The sequence below is a fragment of the Tamandua tetradactyla genome, chromosome 12, assembly GCF_023851605.1.
Source record: "Tamandua tetradactyla isolate mTamTet1 chromosome 12, mTamTet1.pri, whole genome shotgun sequence".
NCBI lineage: Eukaryota > Metazoa > Chordata > Mammalia > Pilosa > Myrmecophagidae > Tamandua > Tamandua tetradactyla.
In genome coordinates this window covers 99158506-99180846 of record NC_135338.1, presented here as the reverse complement: position 1 = coordinate 99180846, position 22341 = coordinate 99158506, and the positions used below count along the sequence as shown (strand labels likewise).

At 43.1% G+C, this 22341-nt stretch overlaps 2 long non-coding RNA genes across 2 annotated transcripts; one reads left to right on the top strand and one right to left on the bottom strand.

The window, feature by feature from the left end:
• The first annotated feature begins 295 nt into the window (after positions 1 to 295).
• On the top strand, positions 296 to 21756 carry LOC143652581 (uncharacterized). Its single transcript, XR_013160772.1, has 2 exons — positions 296 to 679; positions 21001 to 21756. It is a non-coding gene; the product is annotated as an uncharacterized LOC143652581 (long non-coding RNA).
• On the bottom strand, positions 2826 to 8230 carry LOC143652582 (uncharacterized). The gene is made up of 3 exons (XR_013160773.1): positions 7491 to 8230; positions 4441 to 4591; positions 2826 to 3839 (listed from the first exon to the last, which is right to left on the bottom strand). It is a non-coding gene; the product is annotated as an uncharacterized LOC143652582 (long non-coding RNA).
• Positions 21757 to 22341: the final 585 nt, after the last annotated feature.

Sequence of the window (22341 nt, the reverse complement as noted above, 5' to 3'; positions counted from 1 at the left end):
CGGGGGTGCGGGGCGGGCGGAAGGCGGCCCGGGCCTGGGCACCGGCCCAGGGCGCTGCGGCGGAGGGGCTGCCCCGGCCCGGGCCCGGCCTTCGCCTCCTGCCCGCCGCGGGCTGCGCGGCCCGAGCCGACCGGCCGGGCGGGGCGGGGGGCGGGGGGCGGCGCCGAGGAGGGCGGACCCCCGACCCCGGCCCCGGCGCCCGCCAGCCCCGCCGGGCGGCCGTTCGCGGCGACCTGGGCCTCTGCCCTGACGCCTCGCAGCCGGGGCGCCGCTAGGGGGACGCGACCTGCCGACGTGGCCGTCGCCCCAGCGCGCGCCTCAGGCCCGGGCCGCGCCCTCGTCCCGGGTCCGGCAGTCCTGGCCCCGGGTCAGGCCGAGCTGAAGGACGCGCGGTGGCCGGGGCCTGCACGCCGACGTCGGGTCGTCGCCGGAGGACGCGCAGCCGGGCGGGGAGCGGGGCGCGCTGACCGGCCGCCGGGCCAGGAGGACGCGCCACAGGTCGTCCCCGGTCGAACGGGACGCGGTGGCGGCGCAGGTGAGAGGCCAGGGCCGCCAGGAAGGAAGGTGAGGCGAGGATGAAGAGGCCATGGCGACCGGAGGCGTCCTCCTGAGGAACCGGGGAAGAGGCCGCTTCGCCGGAGATGACCCTGGCCCGGCGTTGGGCACTGGAAGGAAGGAGGTAGGAGGCCCGTAGCTTGCATAGTAAGAGCAAAGCGGAGAGTTGGTTTCTGCTTTTTGTGTTTTTCCCAGGTTGAGGGGCTGAGAGGGGAGAGTGAGAACGCACAGGTGATGGTACAAGGTCCCAGAAAGGGAGGCAAAGGCACACCTCTTCCTCCGCGATGGAAAGGACCCCTGAACTGGACGTGTTGGTGGGAGGGTGGGCATGCACACGGCCGGCTTTTAGGGGCATGCAGGCCCTGCTTGTTTCCCGGATCAGCTGCCTGGGCGGCCGCCAGGTTCTCCACGGCCTGCTGGAGTCTTTGTCCTTGAAACCCCAATGCCACCAAAACGGGAAACCCAGCCTACCCACTGTGGTGCTTTGGGACTGGATGAATCCCAGAAAATCTTGTTCTAAAGCAAATCCATTCCTGTGGGTGTGGACCTGTTGTAAGTAGGGTCTTGCGAGAGGGTCCTTCAGGGAAGGCGTGGCCCGGGGTGGGTCTGGATCCTCTTGCTAGAGTCCTCGGTAAGAGAATGAAAGTCACACCAGGAGGGAAATGCATGCAAGCAGCGAAACCCAGAAGCTACGCGGGAGCCCAGCACACACTGCCGCGTGCCTTGCCTTGTGGTGGAGGAGCCAAGGACTGCCAGCGCCCCCCACCCCCACCCCCCGTCTTCAAGAAGAATGCACTTCCTTGATGATACCCCGATTTGGACATTTTTCTCAGCCTCAAAACTGTAAGCTTCTAGGCTAATACATCCCTATTGCTGCCAGTGCATTTCACGGGATCTGCTTGGAGCAGCCTAGCAAACAAACACCTACCAATATCTTCAAAGGTTCTTGGGGGGTATTTACGTTTCTCTTAATTATCTCTGGCCCCCAGTTTCCTGTTTCTGAAAAATAAGCTGTTGTGTTCTCTCAGGACATTTATCAGCAGACCATGAACACCACCCTGTTTATACCCCCCAAAATACTGCACCATAAATGTAAACAAGTGTTTGTAATTGTTTTTTTATTAATTAAAGAAAAAAAAAGAAATTAACCCAACATTTAGAAATCATTCCATTCTACATATGCAATCAGTAATTCTTAACATCATCACATAGATGCATGATCATCATTTCTTAGTACATTTGCATCGATTTAGGAAAAGAACTAGCAAAACAACAGAAAAAGATATAGAATGTTAATATAGAGGAAAAAATAAAAATAATAATAGTGTAAAAAAAAGACAGACAGACAAAAAAAAAAAATACCTGTAGCTCAGATGCAGCTTCATTCAGTGTTTTAACATGATTACTTTACACTTAGGTATTATTGTGCTGTCCATTTTTGAGTTTTTGTATCTAGTCCTGTTGCACAGTCTGTATCCCTTCAGCTCCAATTACCCATTATCTTACCCTGTTTCTAACTCCTGCTGGACTCTGTTACCAATGACATATTCCAAGTTTATTCTCGAATGTCGGTTCACATCAGTGGGACCATACAGTATTTGTCCTTTAGTTTTTGGCTAGACTCACTCAGCATAATGTTCTCTAGGTCCATCCATGTTATTACATGCTTCATAAGTTTATTCTGTCTTAAAGCTGTATAATATTCCATCGTATGTATATACCACAGTTTGTTTAGCCACTCTGTAATTGTTTTAATTATAAATTGTTAAATAAATTATGGTACGTTTGTAGTCAAAATCATGTTGAAGAAAAATATTTGGAAATAGGAAATACTCATAATTTTAAAATACATTATAACATGATACACCAGTTTGTAATATACCAATATACATAAATATGTAGCGTGCATTGATAAAATGGGGATTTTTAAAATTTCCTTCCATGTATTCTGTGTTTCCTTATTTTTATAATGCATTTATATTTCTCTTGAAATCTGGGGAAATGCTATTTTAAGTATTAAAATATGAAGTACTTTATGAGTACATTTACTCAGTAAAATGTAAAGTATTAAGTTAGAAAATGTATTTATAAGAAAAGTATTTTCTTAAAAAAAAAGATATTTATGGACTTCAAAATAAAGGAAAATTGGGCAGGCCATGGTGGCTCAGCAGGCAAAGTTCTTGCCTGCCATGCTGGAGACCCTGGTTCGATTTCCGGTGCCTGCCCATGCAAAAAAAAGAAAAAAAAAAAGCAAAATTAAGAATCAGGAATGAAAATTTGAAATGGACTCTGGCAAGCAGAGATGGGTTAGGCAAGGAGGCTGTCATGAGCAGAAGGAACAGTGCAATCAGCACGGAATGAGAAATGGATGAACCTTGAGGAATGCCATGAGGTCAGTTTGGCTGGAGCACAGGCTTCATGTGGGAGAATAGTGGGGCAATCACCCTGGAAGGTAAGGCAGGGCCATACCCAGAATGGTCCTGAACACCAAGCTGAATGTACTTTGCTGGAATGGTCCTGAACACCAAGCTGAATGTACTTTGCTGGAACTGTGCAGGTGATAAATTTTGAAATAAATGCTCCTGTGCCCATTTCAAACCAGTGAGTTCCTATATTTCAACCCACCTATCCTAATGATATTTGGACATTCAATTGACTCGAGAGAGATGAGGGAGGGGCAATAGCCTTTGCATCACAGCTGTTTACAAAGTGAGAATTGGCCCCTGCTTCTCTAGTTACTTATTACTAGGATTTTTATTCAAAAGGAGCAGAGTTTTGGAGAGAAAGCAAATTAGCAGAGTGAAAATTAAAAGGAGAAGAAATGTGTGCACATGCTTACACACATCTGAACCTCTGAAATGAAAGATGCATGAAATGTAACTCTTGTTTCATGAAATAACATACTGATATTTTCAATTTCTTTTTTAAATACTGGTCAGGATCTATTTCATAGATTTTATGAAGATCACTGGGTCACAACCTGCCTTAAGGGACATTGAAAAGAGGCTAGAGCATTCCCTGCTCTGTTTGCAGTCCTCATTTTGAATAGCTAAACAGGCTGTGACGTCAAGCTTGCCATGTTTACGTGCCCCAGAAATCAGCAGGACAGGCAGGTCTCTCCCAGGATGTGGAAGAGGAGGGGGAGGGGACGATTGGCAGGAGTCATGCTTTGGTGTCTCTGCCCTTCTCAGCAATATTTCCTGATACCGGTCTTTGGAGCCATACATTTTTTTCTCCTTCATTCAGCTTAAGATACAGATTGAATGTTGAGATTGGACTACTGCCTGCAAACGAGACAATTTTTCAATTGAAAAGAACAGAATCATGGACTAAAATAAAAATGAAAACAATGTATTTTGATTGTGACAGTTACATTAATTGTGATAATACACAGAAACCATCCTATCCAACACTGAGTTTTATACGAGCAATAAATATCCCTTTCTTACAAGATTGGAATGATGAAAAGAAGGAAATACCAACTTTATTATCTGTGACGCCAAAGTGAAGAACGTGGCTTGAATGTTGGCTGTCGGCGTTTTCATGTTTTCCCTCTGAATTACAATGCTCTTCCCTCCACACTTAATCAGGCTCCAGTTTTCAGAGAAGATTTCACTCTCTGAGGGTAGGCAGATCTAAATTCACCTGTTTACCGTAAGTCACTCCTTCTGGAGTGAGTTGGGGCAAAAGGAAGCAGGACAAATTCTGTCCTTCTATTAAAACTAAAAGATTAGGGAATAAGAACTTACCTTCACCCCAACAAACTGTATCTGGCCCAATGGTTGGTTAATTGAAAAAGTATGTGGTGGCAGATGGATCACAACAAATGATAAATACACACTTTAAACATTTCATCTTAATGTAAAATCTGTAAAGAGCACCCACTTGCCAATCTTTGGATGTGGGCTTTTCTTTGAGTAGATTTCTTGAAAAATTTTTCCAACATAAATCATATCCATGATGTATTTTATATTCTTCTTTAAAGTTGATTGACCACTTAAAGCCTCATACAAAACAATGTAAGTAGATTCTCCTTCTAAAAAAAAAGAAAAAAACTTTTGTGATTGTCTCACCCACATCTGATTTGACAGTAATTTTCAACGGGCCTTTAGTTAAAATTTCCAAAGTATACAACTGGTATTTCATAAAATAACTGTTTATGTTTATGTTTCATCAGTTTATGTCATTCTAATTATATTAATTATACTCTAAGCATATAGCTGTCAAAAACAGGTTTGGTGAAATGCAGAGGACCCAGCCTCTCCAGAATATCAACTAGTTCCATCACCATATTCCATTTTATTGACAGCCCCTTCCAACATGAAAAAGTTAGAATGTGCATAGCCCAAATACCCCTCAAGAGTGGGAGAAAGATCAAAGGTGATGGTGGAGTTATACAGAGAAGGTAGAGTTTAACAAGTGTGATTGCTGAATCATTGTGTAGATATTTCTTTTAAGTTTCCAGTATCTTGGAGCAGCTAGTAGTAAAAACCTAAAATTGTGGAATTGTAACCCATACCAAACTCTGAAATCTGTCCTACCACAAATTGTTGCAGTGTGCTTTGAAATGTATTGCTTTTTTGTATATATGTTATTTTTCGCAAAAAAGTCTATTGTGATGATAAATGCACAGCTATATGATGATATTGTGAACCAGTGTTTGTATACTTTGGATGATTACATGGTATGTGAATTTATAATATATATCAATAAAAAATCTCAAAACAAAAGCAGGTTTGGAACCAAACAGCACAGACTCGTGTGAGGCATCTAACTCGGCTGGTAGGGAGAAATGCGTAGGTATTACAGAGAGCAGAACACTTGCCAAAGCATTCAGCAGGCCACAGGCCATGGTCAATATGTTTATTTGGAAGGAATGGAAAACACAGATTTCAGAGAGTCAATTAAAAGGGAAGCAGCTAATGCATGCAGACCAAGTGTGATGAATTCCATATACATATGCCTCAACATTCTTTTTCCATCATTTGTCCATTTAATGCATATTTATTCTTACTCAGGACGATGCCCGAGACTATGCTAGGCCCTGAAGAAGCAACGGTGAAAACAGCTCACCGAATATGGGGAAACTGACCTGTAAATAGCGTGAAAAGGCTAGCTGGAGCAGGAAGAATGCTAGGATAAGTCTCTCTACCTTCCCTGTTTGCCATCCCCTCAAAATCACTGTCTAGCCACCCCTCTTAGAAATATGTCTTTAAAGGGCTTATCATCGGTATGGCTATCAAAGATGTTCAAATGATGACGCTGTCTCCACATTAGTAAATACGTATATGCCCTTTTAATGCTAATGAGATGAGGAAGTTGGTAAATTCATAGAAAACTCCGGCTGTGTGAATTGTTAGGATTCCTGTAAAAAAACATGTTAAGTACTTCTGAAAGGGCCTTGATAGAGATGTGGCTCTCTTTTGACTCATCAGTACCACTCCTAGAAACTTCTCCTTGAGCAATAATCCTCCCCAAGAGAGAAAGACCCCCCCCCATGGCAGTATTTACCACAACCTTATTGGTGATAGTGAAAACTGGAAACACCATAAATGGTTAAGTAACTTATGGTGTGCAACATTGTGTAACTTGCAGATCATGCAGACAATGGAATAATTGGGAAAGCATTTGATTATTTGTTAAAAAGGATACAATTTACGAGTAAATTGAATTTTAGTTTTAATTTTAACTTTCTTTAAAAGGGCAAATTGTATGGTATGTGACTCATACCAATTTAAAAGAAAGATACAGTTTTGTATTTTTGCTTTTGTATCTGCCAAGATCATCAGGAAATAGATGGCCCACTCAGACTGTGTAACTGCGACCATGTTAACGGTGAAGGGGCACAGAGATGTGGGCAGGACTGAGAAATCAACAAGGGATGGTGGTGCAGCCCAGGACTGGCACCTGCTCGGGAGCTGTTACCAACCACAGGCCTGAAGGCGCAGGGGTGGAATGGCTAGCAGTCCTCGGTGAGAGCAGCAGATGCAGGAGAGGAAGAGCCGGCAGGAGCTTAGAGGGGCACAGCCACTGCCAGCCAAGCAAGGAGAACCAATCCTCCCACCTTCCTCTCCTGCCCGCAGATGCCACGTGGCCACCTGCCATCAGCTGGACCCAACAGGAAGCCTGAAGGCCAGTGAGCCAGGTTGCTTCTGCCCTGAGGCCAGCCTCCAGAGGCACAGAGCAGGTGGAGAAGCCAGGACAGAGGTAGGACATCCAGCAGCTACGTGATCACAGAACAGTTTAAAGTCTGCCTAAACATATGGACTCAGAACTTAAGAAACCTGGAAAGCCACAGTGTCTGAAGATAGAGTAGTGGTAACAAGAGAGCAGGTAGAGGAGTAAAAAAAAAAAGATTGTTAACTCATGTTGAGATAAGGATAAAAGCCAGAAGCGGGACTATTTTATTGTGTGGTCAAACACTGAGCTGGAGTCTGAGCTAGGGAAGAGATGAGGAGGGGATAAGGATGAGTGAAACTCGACCGGAGGGTTGGAAATCCCATCAGTTATTTCCCTACACGTCTCCTTCCTAGTTACTTCATTCATTCAACAAATAATTATTTGGTTTTTCTCATGTGCCTGGAACTGTTAGGCTCTGGAGATCTGATGTCCTTGCTTTCATGAAGTTTCTATTCTGGGAGGAGGAGACAGATAATATATAAGTAAATATATCAAGTTATGGTCAGGGCTATAAAGAAAAACACAGGAAAGCAGGGAGAGAAAATTCAGCTGATTCTACCTCCTTAAAGCCTCTCGATTTAGGGCCACGGTGGCTCAGCAGGCAAGGACGCTTGCCTGCCATGCCAGAGGACCCGGTTCGATTCCCGGTGCCTGCCCATAAAAAAAAAAAAAAAAAAAAAAAAAAAAAGTCTCTCGATTTAAACCACACATACCCACCCTCACCCCAGCCCCACAGTAAATCAGGCCCTCAGTACCTCTCACCCCAGCTGAGGCCATGCCATCCACACTGGTTTTCCTGCCCCCAGCCTCGTCCAGTTGGCCCTGCACTCTGCTGAGAGAATCTTCCCACAGCACATCCCGACTGCACACTGCTTAAAATGCTTCAGTACTCTTAGTGCCTGTAACGTGGAAAAACATCTACACGCCCTGCCAGGGCCGCTTACCTTCTAGGCCCATCCCTTGCCTCGATCTCTCTCCCACTCCTTCTCTACCAACACTAATTGCCTAAAGTGTATCAATCACGCCACATTGTTTCTCATTTCTGCACATTTGCCCACGCCTCCTCCCGAGTCTGGCAGCCCTCTGCTTATTCTTCTAAATCCAATAAGTGGCACCTCTTTGGACAAGCTTCACTAACCTTCCCAGGAATGAGGCAGAATCTCCTCCAGCTCCCTCTTGTATACTAGCAATATGTGCTATACATACCTCTGAATTGCTTTACCGGGCCGTATGATTTATATGTTAGGCCTCAGGTACACAGAACTGGATTAAATATAATCCACGATTCATATTGTACTCACTGGTCCATATATATATGGCCCTCTTTTTATCACTTTTTATTTATCACCCACTTCAAAACCTATAAATGACATATACCTCTCCCACCCCAGAAAGCTCCCTGTGCTGGTTTGAAAAGATTATGCACCCTAGAAAAACCGTGTTTTAATCCTAATCCATTTTGTGGGAGCAACGGTTTCTTTTAACCCCTATTCAACTCTGTAGGTTGGAAACTTGATTCCATTATCTCCATGGAGATGTGACCCGCCCAACTGTCGGTATTAACCTTGGATTAGAGGGAGATGTGACTTCACCTATTCCAGGTGGGTCTTGATTCGTTTACTGGAGTCCTTTAAAAGAGGAAACATTTTGGAGAAAGCAACAGAGCCCTGAGAGCCATGGCAGAGTCCACGCAGCCAGAGACCTTTGGAGATAAAGAAGGAAAATGCCCCTGGGGAGCTTCGTGAAACAAGAAGCCTGGAGAGAAAGCTAGCAGACATGGCCGTGAACACGTGCCTTTCCAGTTGAGAGAGAAACCCTGAACTTCATCGGCCTTTCTTGAGTGAAGGTGACCTCGTTGATGCCTTAATAAGGACATTTTTATAGACTTGCTTTAATTGGGACATTTTCATGGCCTTAGAACTGTAAACTAGCAACTTATTAAATTCCCCTTTTTAGAAAATCATTTCATTTCTGGCATATTGCATTCTGGCAGCTGGCAAACTAGAACACTCGCTATGCTGAATCTTATAAATTTTTTGCTCTTTAAGTTATTTTTACTTAAAAATCAAATATTTTATTGAAAAATTAAAATTATAAAAATTGTCCCCACTTTATAAAAAATTTAAAGTTAAATTTTCTTGCTTTTTTAAAAAGTTGAAGTTGAATGCATTTTCATAAATTTATTGGCTAAATATACTTCTTCTTCTGTGAAACATCTGCTCATATCTTTTTGCCCATTTTTCTATTGGCTATTTATCCATTTTCTCATTAATTTTCAGGACTTTTTAAAAATATGTTCTTTTAAATATGCTTTGTCAGTTTTTTATTGGAATTCAGATGCATACACAAAATATTTTTTAATTAAACAAAATTTGCATCTATGTATTTATATATAATAGTATGAATATATGTATATAGTCTATATATGTATATTTAGAAACATACATATTCACAAATGCTGTTAATTTTAGTTATCTTTATAAAATAGGTGTGAATTTTCTGGGCCTTCTTTTTCACTCAGTGTAATATTGCTAAGACCCCTCACGGGCGTGTTGCATGTTGCTCGGCTTATTTATTGAGGCGACTTTAGGCTGCTCCATGTGTGAGTATGCCAACAGTAGTTGGTGCCTTCCACAGAGGCCCTTGGGGGCTTCATTCTCCCTTTGACCCACCTCTGATTCCAGCCACAGAGGTGGTGGCCAGCTTCCCGGAGCTCTGACTGAGTGCTAGTTGGGCCTTGGGCCTCTCCCACTTCTGCTTCAGGGCCCTCCCAGGATCACAGAGGCCTGCCCAGCCCTCCGCACACAGCCTGAAAGGACAGGGAGGGCGGCCTCAGCCAAGGTGGGCCTCAGGAGGGGATAAATGCTTCTGCTGCCCCACCTTCAGTGACCAAGTCTGGGAGGCATTTTGAAGACTTCTCAGAGATCTCGGTGGAGTCAGCCCTTACACAGGCTTTTCCTCCTTCTCTGCCTCACTGCACCCTCTCCCTCACTCTGCTGCCTGGGATGTGAACGAATGAATGAACAACATCAGCCTGCACCCAAGACCTTATCTCAGGCTCTGCTTTTGGTGGAGCCCAAACTAATAAAACCAATTTCCTAACAATGAGCAGAGCTGTTGCAGGGTTTTGATATTACAAAAGTGCTACAAAGAATATCTGTGTATTCAATCCACTGGTGCACAAGTGGATTTATTTATCTTAGATATTCGTCTAGGAGTACAATAGCTTGGTCAATGGCTATGTGAATTTTTTACTTTACAAGTGTTTTTGTTTTCTAGGCTGCTTAAAGGAAATACCATGAAATGGGTTGGCTTAAACAATGGGAGTTTCTTTGCTTACAGCTTGAGGCAGAGAAATTCAAGGCGTTGTCCAAATCAAGGCATCATCAAGGCAAAGTTTTCTTCTGGAAGATCTGCTGCAGCAATCCCAGCAACTCTGCCACAGGAAGAGACACAAGGGGGTGTCTGCGGGGCTCCCTGCTTTTGTGGGTTTTGCTGATTTCAGGTTCTTGTTTTTCCTGACTTCCCCTCTCTCTGTAGTCATTCCCTTTATAAAGGACTCCAGTAAAAGGATTAGGACCCATCTTGAATGAGGTGCCTCAAGGCTTAACTGATTACCCTTTTGAAGAAAATCCTACTTACAATAGGTTCACACCCACAGGAATGGATTAGTTTTAAGAATTTGGTTTTCTACCACTGTGGAAGGCAGTTTGGCGGTTCCTCAAAAAGCTGAATATAGAATTGTCATACGACCCGGCAATACCATTGCTAGGTGTCTACTCAAAGGACATAAGGGCAAAGATGCAAACAGACATTTGCACAACAATGTTTATAGCAGCATTATTTACAATTGCAAAGAGATGGAAACAGCCAAAATGTCCTTCAACAGACGAGTGGCTAAACAAACTGTGGTATATACATACGATGGAATATTATGCAGCTTTAAGACAAAATAAATTTATGAAGTATGTAACACCATGGATGGACCTTGAGGACATTATGCTGAGTGAGATTAGCCAAAAACAAAAGGACAAATACTGTATGGTCTCACTGATATGAACTGACATCTGACATTAATGAATAAACTTGGAATATTTCGTTGGTAACAGAGACCATCAGGAGATAGAAATACGGTAAGATATTGGGTAATTGGAGCTGAAGGGATACAGATTGTGCAACAGGACTGAATATAAAAACTCAAAAATGGACAGCACAATACTACCTAACTGTAATACAATTATGTTAAAACAGTGAAGCTGCATGTGAGAATGATAGAGGGAGGAGGGCTGGGGCCTAAAAGAAATCAGGAAGAAGGAAATGACAAAGATTGAGATGGTATAATCTAGTCTATATCTAGACTATAATGATAGTGACTAAATGTACAAATTTTAAAAATGTTTGTGCATGAGGAAGAACAAAGGAATGTCATTACTGCAGGGTGCTGAAAATAGCTGGTAATTAATATTTTAAAATTTCAATTTATGTGTGAGACTAAAGCAAAAAATATTTATTTGGTACAAAATTAATATTTTGACTAGTGCATTTCCTAATGTAACTTATGTTGATAGCTTGATTGAACACCATAAGTACTTGGAATCTTGGGTAGGACATGAGATTTTGTTGATTTGTCCAGAGTGATGCCCCGATGAATCCCAGAGTGATTTGGTCAGTGAGTGGAAAAGTATTTGCAAAGCCCCCTTTGGGGAATGGTGAGAATGGGGAGAAATTCAACTTCCCCAAGTTGAATTCTTGATATTCTCACAAGCAGTGTGGACAACCAAAGCTATAGGCTGAGCCCCCAGTCTTGGGGTTTGTTCATATGAAACTTAACCCCACAAAGGATAGGTCAAGTCTACTTAAAATTTAGGCCTAAGAGTCACCCCCAACAGAACCTCTTTTGTTGCTCAGAAGTGGCCTCTCTCTCTCCAGCCAACACAACAAACAAACTCACCACCCTCCCCCTGTCTACATGGGACATGACTCCCAGGGGTATGAACCTTCCTGGCAACGTGGGACAGAAATTTCAGGATGAGCTGAGACTCAGCATCCAGGGATTGAGAAAAACCCTAGAATGAGCTGAGACTCAGCCTCAAGGGATTGAGAAAAACTTCTCGACCAAAAGGGGGAAGAGTGAAATGAAACAAAGTGTCAAAGGTTATCCTGGAGGTTGCTCTTACGCATTAAGTAGATATCACCTTGTTATTCAAGATGTAGTGGAGAGGCTGGAGGGAGCTGCCTGAAAATGTAGTGCTGTGTTCCAGTAGCCATGTTTCTTGACAATGATTGAATAATGATATAGCTTCCACAATGTGACTGTGTGATTGTGAAAACCTTATGCCTGATGCTCCTTTTATCTACCATGTCAACAGCGAGTAGAACATATGGAATAAAAATAAGTAATAGGGAGAACAAATGTTAAAATAAATTTAGTTTGAAATGCTAGTAATAAATGAAAGCAAGGGGCAAGGGGTATGATATGTATAATCTTTTTTTTTCTGTTATAGTTTTATTTCTTTTTCTGTTGTCTTTTTATTTCTTTGGCTGAATTGATGCAAATGTTCTAAGAAATGATGAATATGCAACTATGTGATGATATTGAGAATTACTGAATATATATGTAGAATGGAATTATATGTTAATGTTTTTGTTTGTTCTTAAATTAAAAAAAAAAATTTTAATACCTAAAAAAAAAAAAAAAAAGAATATGGTTTTCTGGGGTTCAAACAGTTCCAAACCATCACAAGATACTTCCAAATTGTTTACCAAGGGGGTTTTATAAGATTTATAGTTCCAATAGCATTGCTTAAGAGGTCCCATCAAGCCACATCCTCTCCCACACTTGGTGGTGTCAGATTTCTTATTTTTTTGCCACTCAAATTGATATTAAATGGAATCTCATTATGGAGTTATTTGTATTTCTCTGATTATTGAGATTGAACATGTCTTCATATATTTATTAGCCATAAATAGTTCATCTTCTGGGAAATGTCTATTCTTAGATTTTGCCCTTTTTTCTGTTTGTTAATTGTTCTTCTCTCATTAATTTTACCAATTTATCAACAAATATGTGCTTTTTTCTTGAAATTCAGATGCTCAGAATTGAATTAATCATAATCTTCACTTGATATGATTTCGATTTTTCACCACTGGTTGCAAAAGTAACACGTGCTTGTTGTAAGAGAAGTGTGTGAAACTTTATACAGACACACTTAGGAAGTAAAAAGATCTCCTTCGCTGGCAGCTGCATCCCACCTCTGAGAGGAAATAGTTTCCATTAACGTTTGTCTCCCCATGTTTGGGGGATTTTGTTTTCACATCCTTCTCCTCTGTTAGACTGATAGTTTCTCAAAGATAAGGACTGGTATATTTATCTTTGAATTTTCAGCCCTAGGGGTGGTGCCTGGCTCAAATCAGGAATGCCAGACATTATTGCCAAATGAATTGCTGACAGCAGGGCTAGAAGGAAGGTGCTGAAGGTCCAAGGAGACTTCACTGTGTCCAGGGAACAAGATTCAAGGAGGGGTAAAAATGGAAGAGAGCCCTGGTGAAATGTGCTGAAACTTAATTACTAAAAGTGCTGGATGTTGGGCCAAAGTATTTTATTTATTTATTTTTAATTTTCTTATTAGAGAAGTTGTGGGTCTACAGAATAATTGCGCATAAATAAAAGATCCCCAAACACCACCCACCACCAACCCTCCCATTGATGTGGGACATTTGTTACAATTGGTGATGGCACTTTTCTTTATAATCGTATTATTAGATCCATTGTTTAACTTGGGGTTCCCTGTTTGCATAGCGCAGTTCCATGGAGTTTAAAAAATTTTTACTCTGTTACCATATATACTACCTAACATTTCCCCTTTTAATATATATTTTCAGATCTACGTTTCAGTGCTGTTAATTGTGTTCTCAGTGCTGTGCTGCCATCACCTAAACGTTTCCATCACCCCAAATAGGAGCCCTGTACGCTTTAAGCCTTAACTAAATTCCCTATCCCCAGCCCATCCCCTGATAACCTATATTCTAAATTCTATATCTATGAGTTTGCTTCTTCTAGTTGTTTTGAATCAGTGAGATTGTATAATATTTGTCCTTTTGTGTCTGGCTTATTTCACTCAGGATGACTTCAAGGTGCATACACGTTGTCACATGTATCAAGATTTCATTCCTTTTTCTAGCTGAATAATATTCCATTGTGTATATATACCATATTTTAATTTTTCCATTCATCAGTTGCTTTCATCTTTTGGCAAATGTGAATAATGCTGCTATGAACGTCTGTGTGTGAACATGTGTTTGAGTTACTGCTTTCGTTCTTTTAGGTGTATCCCAGGAGTAGGATTGCCAGGTCATATGGTAGTCCTATACTTAACTTTCTGAGGAACTGCCAACTGTTTTACACTCCCACCAGCGATGAATGTGTGCCCGTTCTTCTACAGCCTTTCCAACACATTATTTTCCCTTTTTTTAACGGCAGCCATCCTATTGGGTGTGAAATGGTATCTCATTGTGGTTTTGATTTGCATTTCCTTGGTAGCTAAAGATGCCAATCCGATCATTTTTCCACGTGCTATTGGCCATTTGTATATCTTCTTTTGAGAGCTCTCTATGCTGGTTTGAAACTGCTATGTACCCCAGAAGAGCTATGTTCTTTTAATCCTGATCCAATATCAGGACCTCTTGATTAGATTATTTCCATGGAGATGTGACACACCCAATTGTGGCTGTCACCTTTTGATGAGATGGAGGTGTGGCCCCATCCATTTAAGGTAGGTCTTAGTTTGCTGGAGTCCTTAAAAGAACCAACACAGACACAGACATTTGGAGATTGAGACAGAAATAGCCCTGGGGCTAAGCAGGGACTCTTAGAAATAACCACAACCTGAAGAGAAGAAGCCTTTGACCCTGGGAGATGCTAAGCTAAGAGATGAAACCCAGAGTTTTGCTCCCGATGAGCTAAGTGAGGGCCCATGGGTGCTTGGAGAGAAAGCCACTGGGATCAGAAGCTGGAAGCCATGGAACCGGGAACAAGAACCAGCAGATGCCAGCCATGGGCCTTCCCATGGGACAGACGTCAGCCTTTCTCTGGAGGCAGCTTTCCTCTGGATGCCTTAGCTTGGACATTTTTGAGGCCTTAGACTGGAAACTCTTAATAATTCCCCTTTATGAAGGTCAATCCATTTCTGGTATAATCATTCCAGCAGCGTTAGCAAACTGAAATAGATGTCTCTTCAAGTCTTTTGACCATTTTTAAATTGGGTTATTTGTCTTTTTGTGAAGTTGAGGGTTTCTTTATATATTCTGGATATTAAACATTTATTGGATATGTGGTTTCCAAATATTTTCTCCCGTTGTATGGGTTGTTGTTTTACTTTTATGATAAAGTCCTTCGAAGTATTTGATTTTTAACTTGGAGGCAAAGGGGGGAGGCATTTAGGACATTTTAGGTGAAGGGAGATCATGTGTTTTTATGTTTTTAGCAGTGTCAGAATTAAAACAAGATATTGGCAATTTTGTCATTTAATGACATTGTACAGCATGGGAGGGAGGGGGAGGATGAAATGGGAGACAGAAGAATGAGTACGTCCCAAAGTGAAAACTATGGCTCCTTTCAGAAAAATGGACACAAACACAAATCCATACACTTACCAAGAATTCTGAATTAGTGGACTCGTCTACACGTGCAGGACTGAGGGCTCAGGCTGGCGGCGCGCGCCCGTCCGTCACTCTGCCACGCTTGTTGTGCTCTGCCCTGTGCGAGGCGCTGCACTGGGCGCCGGGACACACACCGCTGGGTCCGGGGCGTGGAGTGTGGCACGCGGAGTGGCCAAAAGCCCAGACTCAGCCTGATTCCCTGGTCTCAACCCCCTGGCAGGTGACCTTGGGCAGGTCCCTCAACCCCTGTACATGCCCCTAGAAAGCAGGGACGTCATGCTCACCACCCTCTTTGAGCGGCTGGATCACACGAATCCCTGCCTCCCTGCAAAGCCCTTAGAACATGCAGGAGTGTGGGCAGAGCCTACGACAGAAAACCCCAGGCTCTCCCAAAGGTGCCTGAAGAGCAGAAGGCAAGGGGTCTATCTAGGACGAAGGTGGGGAGCTGGTTTAGCCGGGCAGACGCTTCCTGGTGTGAGCTGCAGGCAGTGTGGGTGCAGGTGGTGGCTGCGCAGTGACCACAGATGAGGGGCAGGGATGTCACGGGGCGGGGTGGGGGGGGCACTGAGGGGAGAAGTGGTGACACACCATTTCAGAAGGACTCGACCGTGACCCGAGGAGGGAGCCCAGATGGCTGGGATTTACAGCTGAGTTCTCTGCCTGCACACCGACAGGGCCACTCATGTGCCAGCAGTCACGGGGGCCACAGGAAGAGACACGTGTGACGAGAAGGCGGTGGTGGGTGCAGAATGCCAGGGTGCAGTGGGCAAGGCTGGGGGCTGGCAGGGGCTGCTGGATTTGCTGAGGGCCCAGCCTGCTGCTCCTGAAACCGTGTCTTTGGGGTCACTGTAGCATCAGCAGAAATGACACATGACATGGCTGAGAACAAAGGAGAGAAGGAATGGCGAGGCAGTGAAGCACCTGCAGTCCGAGGACACTGTCTGTGAAATGAAAGGGGAAAGGTAAGACATTAACCAGAGAGAGTAACAGCGTTTAGTGAGGTGTGGTTTTCTTTCTAAAGGTCAAGAAATCTGTGCCTTTTTTTTTTTTGCCTAAAGGCAAAGGTAGCAATCATAGATACTGGCAGGAAAAGGAGGAACAGAACCTGAAAAGGTCAAGGTCGGCAGGAGTATGATGCAAGAATGACACAACAGTGAACAACTCCTCTGGGCCAGGTGTTTTCTGGAAGACTTTGTTATCCCCAATTTACAGATGAGGAAACTGAGGCCCAGAGAAGTCGTGTCTCTTGCCCAAGATCACACTGCTAGTAAACATCAGAACCAGGATTTGAACCCATGTCACATGGCTCTAAAGCACCAATATTTGCCTCCCCTGGTACCAGAGACAGCGAGGAGAGACACTTCTGTCAGCACAAGGGAAGGAAGAAAACGCTGAAGAGATGCTTATGGTTTGTGTTTATTTATTATTTAGGCTTATTTTCCTTCCACTCACATCTGTAGCATATGGACTTTTAAAGCTGGCATACTGCAAAAGTCTCACTTTACATGGAAGGAAATTCAGGCCAGAGAACTGAGCTGACCTTTCTGATGTCAGAGAATTCCCTGGACATGGCCACAAAAGCTCCAGCTGCAGACCCAGGGCAGTTGTGTGGCCCACTGATGACTCACCCCGCTGTCTCCCCAAATGTTTGCTTCATGGCAGAATTCATCCTGGCTTCGTTCAAAGGAATGGAGGGGGAAACAGTTTGCACATATTGACAAGGTGTTTTTTGTGATTACCAGCTTCAGGTATTTTGCGGTGTGTCTCTCATCTGTTAATATTTTTCTGATGGATGGCTTCAAAATATCTATCTAAAGAACAGACTTCATTTCTTTTTGCCAAACTCCCATTTGCAAAGAAATCAGAGCAAACCAAAACCAAACCGTGGGCTAAAGGGACCTGTGTGGTTGTTACTGGACCATCGGCCAGGGCTGGAGAGCTGTGGGGAGCAGACTGGGCAAGCAGAACCCAAGGTCAGGACACGGGGCAGACCCCACCACCAGACCAAAGTCCCAGCCCCAAGGGTCACTCCAAAGGCAATGGAGGAAAGTGCCAGGATCCAAGGGCATCTCAGACCAGGAAAGGGCTGGAAAAGCAGACCGGAGCAGAAAGGAGCTACCCACCTGGCCCTGGCTTGCAAATGGCCCTCTCTGTGTCCAGCCCCCCCACCTCTCAGGAAAGCCCTGTTCGTCACAAGGTACCCTTCTTGCTGATTACTGTTCTTTATTAAATAGTCTCTCCTTCTCACCACCTCGAGCAGTGCTGTCTGAAAGAAATATGATGCAAGCCATAAATGCAAGTCACAGATAAAATTTTAAATGATCTAGTAGCCACATTTTTAAAAGTCAAACAGGTGAAATTAATAATACATTTTATTTAACACACTATAGCTAAAGTTGTATTTTTTCAGCTTGTAATCAACATAATCAATAGTTTGTGGGGTTTTTTTTTTTCATACTAAGTCTTCAAAATCCAGGGTGTGTTTTATGCTTACAGCACATCTCAATTTCACTAGCCCCATTTCAAATGGTCAGTAACCACATATGGCTACTGCATTGGACAGCACAGGTCTAGAGAAAACCATACTAAACAGCTTGGCATTGAAGTATTTTGTTTATATTTTTTCCTTTTCTCTTCCTCTCTTTCTTTTTTCTTTCTTTCAAACCTGGTTGAATTGGGTAGGACTGGATTTTGAAGAAAGTGGGAGAAAACTCATTTTCTGAGAGCCTCCAGATTGAAATTTTCTGTTTCAGATACAGCTCTCCCAGTCAACTTTCTTTCATGTCCCTGGGAGATTCTTCCTTTCTTTTTTGGTCCCATTATGTACAGAATCCCATGGGAAGATTTTTTTCTTTAAGTAGGGGAATGTGATGCAGCTGCCCGCTTCCAAGCATTCATTCCTTCTATTCATTCATATTTTTCCCTGAATAGCAGTTAGTGAACATCAGTTATAGTTCAAGGACAGTTCACAGGGCTAGTTACAGACACACTCTGGCTTCTGACAATTTAGCAGAAAAATTGGACAAATAATGACAATAAAATGTGGTAAGTGTTATAGTAGGGGAAGTATGGGAAACTGAGCAGTCGCCTGGGAGAGCTGTTTAACCCATCTTAGGAGATGGGAGAAGGTTTGAGGAGAGTGGCTGGGGTTAAGCTGAGACTTGAAGGATGGCTAAGCAGAGGAGAGAGGGGAGCGCTGGAGAATGCCCCAGGAGGTAAGAAGAGTTTTGGGGAAGGGCCAGAAGTCTTTTGGAGAACTGAAAGTTCAGTGTGGTTGGGGCCTCTAGGGGGAGAAGCTGCCTTATCCCCTGGGCAGGCTGTAGGGGTGGCGCTGGGAGCCAGGGAGCCGACAGATCTGGAACAGGCCGGTCCAGCATAGGAAGTACTCCATCCCAAACTATTCCTTCATGAAGTTCACCAACTACAGACTCAAAGGGGTTAAAATAAGATGTTCTATATAAAAGCAAGACTCTCTGGTAGAGGTGCCACTCTGTTCTCTTCTCAGACTATGTCAGGCCGTGAAACCTTTATTTATTTATTTATTTGCATTAAAAAAATTTATTTATTAAATATAACAACATACAAACGCAAACATTCTTATCATATGATCATTCCATTCTTGATATATAATCAATAGCTCACAATATCATCACATAGTTGTATATTCAACATCATGATCATTTCTTAGAACATTTGGAAATCTTATTTTTAATTCACAGAATTGTATACGACTGAGGTTGCATGTAGAAAGGGGATGTATAAAAGTACATAAAAGTACAGGAGTGAAACCAACAAAGGAGCGATTAGTTCTGCCCAGGAGGGGTCTGGGTGGCAGTCATACGGGAAGCGACAGTTGAAGAGGGTTTGAAGAATAATTAGAAGTTTTTCAGGCCTCCAAATGGAAAAACATTCTGATAATCATAACCACCATTTACTGAATAGCAGTTAGTGAACATCAATTATAGTTCAAGGACAGTTCACAGGGCTAGTTACAGACACACTCTGGCTTCTGACAATTTAGCAGAAAAATTGGACAAATAGTGACAATAAAATGTGGTAAGTGTTATAGTAGGGAAGTATGGGAAACTGAGAGATGTAAATCTCTTAGGTGCTATTCTAAGAGATTTACATCCAATGGCTCACTTAATGTTCATAACAACCCCTGGTTACCAATAGCCCTATTTTACAAAGAAACTGAGTCCCAGAGAGGTAAAGTAACTTGTCCAGAGTCACACAGTTTGGCTCCCGAGCTCACATCCTTAATCCCAGTGCCACATCCTGGTATGGCTGGAGTGTAGGGCAAGAGGTTGGTAGGGAATGCCAGGGATCAAACTGATGAGGGAGACAGTGTCCAAATCTTGCAGAGTTCCAGCACACGCTCCTTGATGACCTCAGGGCAGCCTTTAGGTAAGTATTTTTGATTACTTGAGTGCATATATAAATGATTTGCTAGTGATCACATCTTTGAATGTGGTCCCATTAAGAGAACACTATATTCATATCCACATTGACACAAGCCACATTGCCAGCGGTGATTCACCGCCTCAAGGGATTCCCAAAGGATCCCTAAAGCTATCAAGAGGAGCCAATTCTCTGTCATTAGCTATAAAATCCAAGGGCACAAAAGGCAACCCGTTAGTGAGGGGAGCTGTGAGCCCGGTTGGAGCAGAGAGCCTCCGGGGCCCCTCTCCTGGCCCTCTACCCACGGGAGGGCCTCCACATTCACAAGTGGACTCTCTTCTCTAAGAACTGTTAAAACAATGTCAGGGTTCCTTTCTGCTTCCTGCTAAAGCAGTATGAACAAACAGGAAATTGGTCCCCACTGCCACTGCCACATATACACACACACACCGTCCCAGAAGGCTGGGGCTTCCTTCCCCAGCTGCCCCTGCAGCTGTCCAGGTTTTTTTAAGAGAGCTCTCCCCAAGTCTTCCAGAGAGAGACTTCAAGACTCCAGCAATCTCTCTGCACAGAAGGCATCTTTGCTTTTTTGAGAATGGAATTTCTTCCTGACAACGCATGCTATATGGGACTGCTACGTCTTTTAAAATCATGTCTCTGGTGTCCATAGCCATCAGGTTGGGCTGTTAGACAGAAATACCCATCTCTGCAGCCCCTGACCTGGCTTTGGTGAGGCCAGATGGATGAAATCTCCCAGTGAACCCAGGTAGATCCTTCTGGAAGGATTTGGGCCTCCAGTGTGGTCTGCACTTCAGCTTGCTCTCATACACCTGGCCCATTCCTTTCCTGGCAGGGTCAGATGAGCGCCTTCTCCCCCTACACCACTCCCTTCACTGGGAAGGTCAAGGAGAAATAAACTAGATTACAGTTATTCTGAATAGGGTTTTTAAAAATTGAGTCAACTTTGCTGGTAGACACCTTTGCTTTGTGTGGAAGAGGGTAACCAACGCTTAATTATAATGATAGATTCTCTTAGCAAAGCACCCAGACGTGCGTTTGAACCCACTTGTTTTTAATAATCATTAAATTCATTGACCACTTACCACATATCCACTCTATCAATAGCTTTATTTGCATGTACTAACTTTCTTAATCCTCAAAACAGCACTATGACAAATCCTTTTTTATCCCCACTTTACATCCCAGAGAACTGAGGGTAAAAAAAGCTGGTGACCCTCCCCCTCTCTGCGTGGGACATGACTCCCAGGGGTGTGGACCTTCCTGGCAACGTGGGACAAAGATCCTGGAATGAGCTGAGACTCAGCATCAAAGGACTGAGAAAAACCCTAGAATGAGCTGAGAATTAACATCAAGAGACTGAGAACCTTCTCGACCAAAAGGGGGAAGAGTAAAATGAGGCAAAGTGTCAATGGCTGAGAGATTCCAAACAGAGTCGAGAGGTTATCCTGGAGGTTATTCTTACGCATTAAGTAGATATCACCTTGTTGTTCAAGATGTAGTGGAGAGGCTGGAGGGAATTGCCTGAAAATGTAGAGCTGTGTTCCAGTAGCCATGTTTCTTGATGATGATTGAACAATGATATAGCTTTCACAATGAGACTCTGTGAATGTGAAAACCTTATGTCTGATGCTCCTTTTAGCTACTATATCAACAGAAGAATAGAACATATGGAATAAAAATAAATAATAGGGGGAACAAATGTTAAAATAAATTCAGTTTGAAACAGTGGTAAATGAAAGCGAGGGGTAAGGGGTATGGTACATATAGTTTTTTTTTCTCTATTATCATTTTATTTCTTTTTCTAAATCGATGCAAATGTACTAAGAAATGATGAATATGCAACTACGTGATGATATTAAGAATTACTGATTATATATGTAGAATGGAATGATTTCTAAATGTTTTGTTAATTTTTTTTAATTAAAAAAAAAAAGCTGGTGAGTGGGTGGTCTGTGATTCAAAGCCAAGTGGGTCTGACTTGACCTCTGTACAAATCACTTCTTTCAGGCAGGTCAGCAGGCTATTCACTAAGGAAAATACCACACATGCCTTTGTCATTGAAGGGGCCCAAACGACTGATGTGTCAGGAAGATTGGTAGCTCAGAGAGCAGAGAAAATAGCAGGTCAGAGTCTCATATTGGAAATTTTAAATCCTTAGGCTTTATTTCTTTTTCTGGTCTGTGACCACCTGCCCTAAATATCTAAATTATTTTCAAAAGAGACAGCCTTTCCACCCCAGCACTGCAGGGTAGCCTCATTAAGCCTTTCCAGATCCACCCCGTTTACATTAATCTCTCTCAGTTGATATTAATTTTCCTAATTTATTTATTCTTCCTAATCTCTCCCAGTTTATTTCTTCCTAATGCAATCTTTTTACTCCAATTATTTCTTGCTTAGTCTATCTTCTCAGGACTGAAGCCCCCAGAAGGGAAGTCTGAGTGTTAGCCGCCTCCCCACAACCACTGGCTTCATATCCAGACATCCTGTTTTAAAATGCAAAGCAGCCCAGCTTCCCTCAGAAATCTC